This window comes from Silurus meridionalis, chromosome 10 (assembly GCF_014805685.1).
Source record: "Silurus meridionalis isolate SWU-2019-XX chromosome 10, ASM1480568v1, whole genome shotgun sequence".
Lineage (NCBI taxonomy): Eukaryota > Metazoa > Chordata > Actinopteri > Siluriformes > Siluridae > Silurus > Silurus meridionalis.
The window spans coordinates 21,510,273-21,521,150 of NC_060893.1; the positions used below are offsets into that span (position 1 = coordinate 21,510,273).

At 37.0% G+C, this 10,878-nt stretch overlaps 1 protein-coding gene and 1 long non-coding RNA gene across 5 annotated transcripts in view; one reads left to right on the top strand and one right to left on the bottom strand.

Moving 5' to 3' along the window:
- LOC124392296 (collagen alpha-1(XIV) chain-like) overlaps positions 1 to 519 on the bottom strand; it is an 83,473-nt gene extending 82,954 nt beyond the window's left edge. For 2 of the 4 annotated variants that reach the window (XM_046859120.1, XM_046859119.1), the window contains exon 1: positions 351 to 517. The gene's annotated coding sequence lies outside the window, so the exon portion shown is untranslated. Of the gene's footprint in view, positions 1 to 350 lie in introns of all 4 variants that reach the window. The other 2 variants (XM_046859117.1, XM_046859118.1) reach the window with 2 other exon arrangements.
- A 133-nt stretch (positions 520 to 652) lies between these two features.
- LOC124392297 lies at positions 653 to 3,107 on the top strand. The gene is made up of 3 exons (XR_006927140.1): positions 653 to 796; positions 890 to 1,467; positions 1,589 to 3,107. It is a non-coding gene; the product is annotated as an uncharacterized LOC124392297 (long non-coding RNA).
- Positions 3,108 to 10,878: the final 7,771 nt, after the last annotated feature.

The following is a 10,878-nucleotide window of genomic DNA, read 5'->3' on the forward strand; positions in this document are numbered from 1 at the left end:
ATATATATAATAACATTGACTGGTTATTAAATTTAAAAAAGTCAGGTTTTCGTAACTGTGTGTAGAAAATTTGCCTTGAAAGTAAGTATTATGTCTGAAATAAATGAAATACACCAATAAATAGAGGAAATAAATACAATAATAAATAAATAGTTATTCATGCTAACAACACTAAAAGCTGACAAGAATGAGATACCTCCTCAAACAGCTATCAATATCAAATGCTATCAAATAGACACAATTAACACGTTTTTTTATTATTATTAACATTATTATTATTTTAAAAGCGAACAAATGTAAACTATGACTTAATAATAATAGGAAGAAAAGTATCTTCTGTAATAACTTACCCCTGTTGGAGAAGTGACTGTTGGGTCACGGTGAAACTGTCAGTAGACTCCCACAGATTTGAAAAGATTTGAAAAAGTAACTGTCGCTCCTCGGAAGCCCTCGCGCGTCCGGTGCTCGCGCCCTCGTTCTCAGTTCGCGCGCGGTGTTAAAGGTGTGGGTGTTGGCGTTGGAGCGCGCGCGCGTCGCTCGAGCAAGATCGCTCAGCCGTCCGTCCCTCCAGCTATTCATTCCTTCACCTCGCTTAATCTCGCGTGACGAGGAAAGGGGGGGAGCGCGCGCACACACACACACGCACACACACGCGCGAGCACGCACGCGCGCGGATCCCGTAGGCGTTCGGTATATTCAAGGGGGCGACGTGAGTTATGGACCCCTTGAGCGCACAAGGTGAGATTCCTGGCCACGTCTTCAGCTTCTCCTGTTTCTTCACAAGTGAACATCAAAGGTTCTCTATTTCATTATATTTAATTTCATTACTCCTCTATCAGTTTTCTTCAGCTTACACGAAATGTATTCTTTTTTTCCCATGCAACTGCAGGACATGTCCCTTGGGTGAAGTCAAAAGTTTGTGCATGCCCAACCATCTTCACAAACTGCACTCTTACTATATAAAGATTTCAGAAAGAACCAAGAAAGGGGATGCCATAAAAAGAACCTTTTTTGTAAATGATGCCATAGAAGAACCTTTATTTGCTAAGAGATGTCATAGAAGAAACGTTTCTTGGTAAGCAATGCCATGGAAGAACCTTTATTGGAAAGCGATGTCATAAAAGAAACGTTTCTTGGTAAGCGATGCCATAGAAGAACCTTTTTGGAAAGTGATGCCATAGAAGAACCTTTATTGCAAAGCGATGCCATAGAAGAACCTTTTTTGCAAAGCGATGCTATAGAAGAACCTTTATTGTAAAGCGATGCCATAGAAGAACCTTTTTTGGAAAGCGATGTCATAAAAGAAACGTTTCTTGGTAAGCGATGCCATAGAAGAACCTTTTTCGGAAAATGATGCCATAGAAGAACCTTTATTGCAAAGCGATGCCATAGAAGAACCTTTATTGCAAAGCGATGCCATAGAAGAACCTTTTTCGGAAAGTAAAGCCATAGAAGAACCTTTATTTGGTAAGCGATGCGATAGAAGAACCTTTATTTGGTATATCTATAAATCTACTAAACCCAGGTTTTTGTTAATTCTTTTTAATTTTATAATTTTGATAATAACATCCTTCATTGTGTTTCCCAGGGATGTAAAGGGGATGCTCGACATAAACATTAAAAAAAATCGGTGTGATGTTTAGTGTAAGAAGACAGAAGCATATAGTATTTTTGGAAGGAGTCTTCAGTGTCAGTGCTTTATAGCAGTCAGATACTGTCGAGGGATTTCCGTTTTCTCCCCCACATGACAAAGAGCATTGAACCAGTCTGCCAAATCTCCTCTGACCTCCTCTGACCTTTCTCATCAACAAGGGTGTTTTGCATGCATAACTGCCATTCACTGGATGTTATTGTGTCCTTCAGGCCATTTTTGGTAAACTCCAGGTCCTACTGTGTGTGAAAACCCCAAAGATAAAGGCAATGATAGGCAATGAGATAAAGCCCTTCAGAGCTTATTTACAGTATGTCCTGATGTGCCGGAAACCCACATAAACAAGTCTTTTTAAGATCCTAAACAAACAAATACACTAATCTGATGTGGTTAAACTTCTATTACTTCAGAGATAAACTACAAGCACCAAATATCTCCTGGATGAGAGGTTCTATATTGACTGAGAACTGAGCCAGAGGTACCCAAACATTGTCCTTCGAAGGGCCAAAAATCAACCTTGATTGACTCAAATTCAATACTGCAGTGATGTAAATGCTAAAAACATCTGGTCCCACTGCACTTTTAGAAAGCTGGAGAATGTTTTGCTTCATAATGATTATAAATAATGTATTCTTCCAAAACTCTTGCTGGTGTGCCACTGCCTTGATCTTTCCATAATTACCTGTTGTTTGGGTTTCCTGAAGCATGTTGTACGTATAACTTAAAAAAGTCAAATTCATTGATATATTTATATATCAATATAAATATTAGGTTAAATGTTTAATTAGAAATAAAGACCTGTGACAATGGCATTGTTTTTTCTGGGTTTTTTTCTATATCTCCTTTATGGCATTGTGGGCCAAATTAAAGGTCTCCATGGGCCAAAATTGTCCTGAAAGCCCCACTTTGAGCATCTCTGGTCAGTGCCTACCTTTGCTACAATAAACCTTAGCTTGAGTTTGGACTTCAGTCCGTGGTTTGATCTTGGGTCAATGTCTGTATAGAGTCTGTGCACATTCTCCATGGATTTACCTCCAAAAAATATCTATTGTTGGAATGGGGATCTCTAGGTGTGAATGTAGATGAGCATGGTGATGCCATGTGCCAGACTGATAGTGCTTACATTACATTTGTTCCCAGGATAGGGTCTGGATCCTGACCAGGCAAAGCATCTACTGGAAAAGAACAAATGAATAAATTAATGAATATTCCTTTTTAATAACTGTTCTCAGATGTTAAAATATGCATGTGAAAAAGCATTAATTAGATTATGAATGTGCATCAGTAATTACTACATTTGTGATTGCAGACACAAAAAAAGACTTATAAAAAACCTGTTTAATAATTTAGGAATAAGACAGGAATATATTATTTGTGGTCCCACTTTTATACTTTTTATTTGTTTATATTTAAATTATAAATGAAAAATATTTAATTAAATTTTAATTTAAGATGGAACGGTGTGAGGCTGATTAATGCTTTTTCTGTTCTGATTAATGTATTCATTTTCATTACCAATAAATAGTTGCCTTTTTATTTATTTTGCTTATGCAATATCAGTGACTGAGTGACAGTTTGACACGTGCCAGAATTTTGCCTCCAGGCCCTTACACACCTGCAGCCCATGACCAGCCCTCGCCAACTCATCAATCACATATTTTGTATGTATATACTGTATATATATATATATATATATATATATATATATATATATATATATATATATATATATATATATATATATATATATATATCTAGAGTTTATTGAAGTATCTCCATTTGGAGTCTATTTTCACTACATTTCAAAGTCAAATATCTTTTTTTTACTCAACTACATTTTTTGTTGTGGTTATAAACCTAACTGGTTGAGCTGTTGAAAATAAGGTTTTGGGTTTATGATAATTTTAATAGTAATAATAGTTTACAATATTTAATCGATAATAATCGCATGTCTTTAGTTAACTTACAATTGATTTCAACTTAGTCGCACATTTGTATCTGTTTTTTATGTACCTTAAATTAATACATTTCAAATTTGTATTGATACTTTATGCAAATGTGTTTATTATTAGTAAAAACCAAACTCAACATAGAACATAAAGACAAAATATTCTTGTAAATGTTTTAAAGTAATTATGGTGTTTTAAATTAATTTTTAATTATCAGAACACCAAACTGAACTTTTGCTATGTTTCCACACAGACGGTTTTAATTGCCGGATGTGTGCACCCTGGCGGATTTTGGTGCTGATTTGAGACTTGACACATCAGTAAAACAAATGTTTTGTGTTTAAAAATAATTTTTCGTTGGAGTTTATTTTATTTTATTTTTTTTATCTGAGTAAAGAAAGGCAATTAATGTGAAATGAATAAGTAAATGTGTGTGGTGTTGGATGTTTTCATTTCACCTCTTTTATATTTATTCATTTACAATTTTTTAATAAAAAATAGTCGCATGCAATAATCGCGCGTTAATAACATTTGTGCTGTTAAGATTTATTTGCGTTAACTCATTACTTTTGACAGCTTTAAAATATATATATAGTATAATAATTTCAATTATTATTACACCCACAAGCAAATAGGAGTAACAATCAAACAGCTCACATTATTTATTTTTTGCTTATCTGTACCCTTGCAAGCAAAGCACTGTTATGCAACGTGTCTAATACAGACTTTAGTTTCTGCTTTGGGGTATCCTTGTGAGATTATCTGCAAGTACAGGAGGTGAATCACAAGAGCAGAAAGCTCCAGATGAAGGAAGCAGGAAGATAAGAGCACGAGAAGAGCATTAGGATGAATAGTGGGTCCATGGTGTACAAAGAACCACAACAATAATATTTTTGGTGGAAAAACTCCTTAGAACTTTTGAAGACTTTATCTAAATTAATCAAAAATAGACTATTATACAGTAATTCCAAGGTCAGAAGATGTTGGTGTCTTAAATGTAATAGTTTGAATGTCAGTACTGAGGCATTCTTGTATTTACAATGAATTTATTTAGAGATTCCCTCCAAAAACTTGGCATACAGTATGGGCGTCTTGTGAATCACAGGAATGCCTGCCCAAAAGGTTTGTATACTGCAACTTCAGCCCTGTGAAGCTGCAGGCTAATAACAAATCTCTCTCTTTCTCTCTTTTCTGTTTGCCCTCCCTCTCTGTCTGTCACCCATGCTAGATGTGCCTGAACAGGCCGAGAGCTGAGTAGAGGAATGCATAGTTTGAGATCACTCTGAGTGCCAGGTCACAGCCATGACAGAGTAGGAATGACACCCCATAAATTCCATCACTCACTTTTCCTTCACTTTTAGGTCTCCAAGTCTAACTCAAAGTAAGACATCAAAGGAATGTGCAATAATGTGCTTATAAAATTCAGCCGTGGGTAAAAAAAAACTTTCGGACTATATGATGAGGAAATCTTTAAGGAGGAACAAGACTCAAATGGGAGCTGGCCCTCTTCTGGGTGACACCAGATTGATTGCGTTGAAAATTGCATTATTATGAAGACAAACAAAAGTGTGTTATGAGTATGTTCATTATTTTCAACAAGTGTTGATAATAATGTCCTCATTTACATTTTACTCCTTAGATTAAAATTTCCTTGGAAATACTAATTACATGATAAAAAAATAAATAAAAGGTTCTATTTGAGGAATAAACTGTTTTCTAGTGTTTCTTCAATCTCCATAAAGTTGTTCCTGCACCTACTGGTCAAAATTAGAACTGCAATTAACATTAAGAGGAGCCCACTGAAGTGGGAATCAAATTGCCGCATGGAACTCATCTTTTAATCTCAATCTTTCTTCTTACAGTTTTAATTGTTCAATAATCTTCTTCTTCTTCTTTTCTTTTTCAACTGCTCCTATTAGAGGTCACCACAGCGGATCATTCATCTCCATACACCCCTGTGCTCTACATCTGCTTCTTTCAAATCAACTGCCTGCATGTCTTTCTTCAACACATCCATGAAGCTCCTTTTTGGCCTTCCTCTTTTCCTCCTTCCTGGTGGCTCAATCCTCAGCATTTTTCTACTGATATACCCCATGTCCCTCCTCTGCACATGTCCAAACCATCTCAATCAGGCCTCTTTCTCTTTGCCCCCTTTGTCCTACATGCGCTTTCCAACTAAAGAACTAATTTCTAATCCTGTCCATCGTCATCACTTTAAACGAAAACCTTAACATCTTCAGCTCTGCTACCTCCAGTGCCACCTCCTGTTTTTTACTCAATGCCACTGTCTCTAAACTTTCCCTTTCTCTTTTGCAGATACTCTTCTATCACAAATCACTCCTGCTATCACTCTTCTCCACCCATGCCAACCTCATTTCTTCACTTCTTTAACACACTCTCCATTACTTTGCACTGTTGACCCTAGGTGCCTGAGCTCCTCCACCTTCTCCACCTCTTCTCCCTGCAATCTCAACACTCCACTGCCCTCCCGCTCATTCACACACATGTACTCTGTCTGGCTTCTACTGACTTTTATTCCCCTTCTCTCCAGCGCATTCCTCCACCTCTCCAGGCTCTTCATCACCTGCTCTCTACTCTCACCACAAATCACAATATTATCCGCAAACATTGTAGTCCATGGAGACTCCTGTCTGACATCGTCTGTCAACCTGTCCATCACCACTGCAAACAGGAAAGGGCTCAGAGCCGATCCTTGGTGCAGTCCAACCTCCACCTTAAACTTCAATTCAAATAATTTTAATTTGTGTAGCGCTTTTAACAATAAACATTGTCTCAAAGCAGCTTTACACAGATAATGTGGTGATAAAAAATTTATATGTTCTTTATAAGTGTAAGTTTGTCCCTGATGAGCAAGCCGGTGGCGACTTAAACCAGTCTGTCGTTCCTACTGAACACTTCACTGCTGTTACACTGTCCTCATACATGTCCTGCACCACCCTTACATACTTCTTTGATGCACCAGACCTCCTCATACAATACCACAACTCCTCTCTCGGCACCCGTCGTACACTTTTTCTAAATCCACAAACACAATCAACTCCTTCTGACCTTCTCTATACTTCTCCATCAACATTCTCAAAGTAAATAAGGCATCTGTGGTGCTCTTCCTTAGCATTAAACCATACTGCTGCTCACAGATGGTCACCTCTTCTCTCAGCCTGGCTTCCACTACTCTTTCCCATAACTTCATGGTGTAACTGATCAACTTTATTCCCCTGTTGTTACTGCAGGTCTGCACATCTCCCTTATTCTTAAAGATACATACCAGCACACACCTTCTCTATTCCTCAGGCATCCTCTTACCTTCCAAAATCTTTTTAAACAATCATGTTAAAAACTCCACTGCATCTCTCCTAAACATCTCTATGCTTCATCTGGTCCAGCTGATTTCCATTCTTCATCCTTTTAATCACTGCTCTCACTTCCTCCTCACTAATCCTATCCACTTTTGCTTTATCATCTCCACACATCCAACCTTCTTTCTCTCATTTTCCTCGTTCATCAGCTGCTCAAAATACTCCTTCCATCTTCTCAACACACTCTCCTCACTAGTCAACACATTACCATATCCATCCCTTAATTGCTCTAACTTGCAGCACATCCTTCCCAGCTCGGTTCCTCTGCCTGGCCAATCGCTACAAATCCTTTTCTCCTTCCTTAGTGTCCAACTTCACATACAGCTCCTAATATGCCCTTTCCTTGGCTTTCGCCATATCCCTCTTTACCTGCTGCCACATCTCCTTGTTCTTCTGCCTGACAGCTACACTGTCCTCTACCAACACCTTATAGTCTCCAATCTCCTTAAGGTTGCATCTCCTACATAGAACATAGTCCACCTGTGTGCACCTTCCTTCACGCTAATACTTCACCCTATGATCCTCCTTCAGCTTAAAATAAGTTTTCACCACTGCCATTTCCATCTTTTTAGCAAAATCTACCAGCATCTGCCCTTCCACATTCCTCTCCTTAAAACCATACCTACCCATCATCTCCTCATCACCTCTGTTCCTTTCACCTACATGCCCATTAAAGGCTGCCCCAATCACCAATCTTTTATTCCTAGGTACATCTTTTACCACTTCATCTAACTCACTCCAGAATTTTTTCTTCTCCTTCAACTCAAAACCCACTTATGGAGCATAAGCACTGATTACATTTATCATCACCCCTTCAACTTCCAGCTTCACCTCCACTACACTCTTACTAAACTTTTTCTTCAGGATCACCCCTACACCCTTTCTCTTTCCATCCACACCCTGATAGAACAGTTTAAACCCACCTCCAATGTTCCTGGTCTTACTCCCTTTTCACTTGTTTTAATCTTAATAATAAAATGATATATATTTCTGCTGATATGATATGCAGAATCAGTTTGGTAGAATTTTTTTAATGTATTGCAAAGATTATGAATTGGTGAAATGGTGGGTTTCAGGATACATAATGTCCTTACTTTATAATACTTTAGAAATGTCCCTATAGAAATGTTTGTGCACCATGGTGACCTTGTTTCGAATGAAAATCTGTGAGAAACCGTAGTCTCCGTTTCCAAAAAAGATTTTTCCGGGTCTAGTTTTAAGTCTTTTCCAGTTCCAGGTCCAAGGTTTATCAACAATAGGTTGGACAAAAGTAACCTCTAGCACAAGTCAAGTGAAATAGCCTCGGGCTATGTTGCTTGACCCAAAAAAAATCTATGGTGAATGACCTAAATGAAGTCACACGTCCATTGTTAACCCATGCAGTGGTGACTCAGGGGTTAAGGTTTATTGCTAGTGACAGGAAACAGTGCAAATACATGAAAAAAAAACATAACTAATAAATGTCTTAAGGCTTTTATGCTAATAAGATTTTTTGGTTCTTAAGGTTGTTCATTTTACATGAGATAGTTAATAAGGTTAACAATTATACGGTATCATACCACTATTGACTGCCACATACCAGATTTAGTTTGCACAAAAAATGTTGTGCCTGTTTTATTTAGCTATTGTAATTACAGCTGGTTGTCCCTACCATTAATGTTTCTCTGACATCAGTTTTCGGTTGCATTTTCACATTCGGTAATTCACATTCGGTAGAATTCTACACAGTAAAACATACAATGTTGATTAAACAGCCAATTATGATCAGCCATGTGTTCCTGTGTTCCATGTGAGTTCAGCATTGGCCCTCAGTAGTTCTGAGTCTGAAAGAAAAACTAGTTTTTATATATATATATATATATATATATATATATATACACATATATATCGCAGATCTGAAGATGTTGAAGTTTTCGTTGGAAGTGACGACGATGGACAGGTTTGGAAATGAGTTTATTAGAGGGACAGAGCATGTAAGACGTTTTGGAGACAGGGTGAGGGAGCAGAGATTGTGATGGATTGGACATGTGCAGAGGAGGGACATGGGGTATATCGGTAGGTGAATGCTGAGGATGGAGCCACCATGAAGGAGGAAAAGAAGAAGATCAAGGAAGAGGTTTATATATGTGGTGAGGGAAGACATGCAGGTAGTTGGTTTGAAAGAAGCAGATGTAGAGGCCAGCGGGTGTGGAGATGGATAATCAGCTGTGGCGACCCCTAATGGGAGCAGCCGTAGGAAAAAGAAGAAGAAGAAGAAGATATAGTGAAGACTTTACTTACAAATATTACAAAAATTATCTAAATTATTAAAAATTATATATATATATATATATATATATATATATATATATATATATATATATATATATATATATATATATATATATATATATATAAATTACCATGCCATGTTTTTATAGACAAATAATATCAAGATGTAGATTACTTCAAACCACCAAAAGGTAGGTACATTTGAGTGTGTGTATAAATGTGTGTGATCTTGATGCAACACAATCAGCTAGAAAGCAAAAAAGAATGCATGTAAAATAGGGCAGAATAAATAACCATCTCTTTTATATGTTATCTGAAAGTCTGTGTCTATCTTTGTGTGTATTGCTAGCAGAATATATGCCAGGATTCTTAAGGAACAACCTTAAGGCATTTTTATGCAAGTTTGTGATGCATTACTGCTAATAAACAGGTCACTCTGTGTGTGATACACTACATAGACGAAAGCACTGCGATACTGGACATTTCCAGCCATATGTGGTTGTTCATGAAGTTCTTGAAGCTGGACATAAAATGTTAATGAAGCCATATGGCCAGCGTTAGTAATGGCAGGAAGTGGCACGATTTTGTGTAGGAGCCAAACAATGTATTGTGAACAAATTGTATGTTAGCGCACTACAAATCGTATTTCTGGTACAGAATGAGTAGCCACAGTGACACTGCACTAACTCTAGTTTCTTTTTGATTCCCCTGGCATGGTTGTGTATGTTCTAAAGTTTAATAACAATTAAAAAAAATGTCTTAAAGTGCAAGGCGGAGATTAAAACAAACTTGCACTTAATAACTTAATAAAAAAACTCCGACAATATGTACCTGTACTGAAAATGTGTATCGTTATTCCCCCCCCAAAATAGAAAAATGTATATATATAACAATGGATTATCACAGCACTATGCTTCACGTCACAATGTCTTCAGGTCTTCGCTCGACTCTGAGCAGGTGTGGGTGAACTTCTATGTACATACTTCTACTTCTAAATGTTGACAAGCACAAAGCCAGAATCATGTACAGTTCATAAAGCATCTGAACATGATTAAAAGGCCAAATGTCTAAAAATGTGTGCGGATCGCATCAAAGATATATATACTGTATATTTATATAGTAATACGTGTATCCACGAATTGAGTAAAACTTAAGCTAAATCCAAATATATACAAATATCTAATAGTAATAATGTAGTAACTGTGTATTGGACTATATATGAAAATGTAGCATAGATTTGTAAGAACGTGTATTAATTTACCCCTCAAGCGTCCAGGAAACAGAATAAATAAAGATTACACTGCCATCTAGAGTTTGGGGCACAGGAAAGCATAGGTTTTATTTAAGATCATATTTTAGTTATTTTTTAACTCATTGTGATATATGTATCATTACTAATTAATCATTCATTGCTTATAAATCATATTTTTATGGAGCTGGCTTTGGGCACAATCGCATTGTCATGCTAGGTTTGGGTCTCATAGTTCAAGTGAAAGGAAAACCTTGGTTCATACATTGTATGCAGCACACTATATATATAAAAGTATTGAAAAAACATTTCCAGCCATATGTAATTCTTCTCCAAACAGTTACCACAAAGTTGGAATCACCCAGTAATCAGTCATCAACT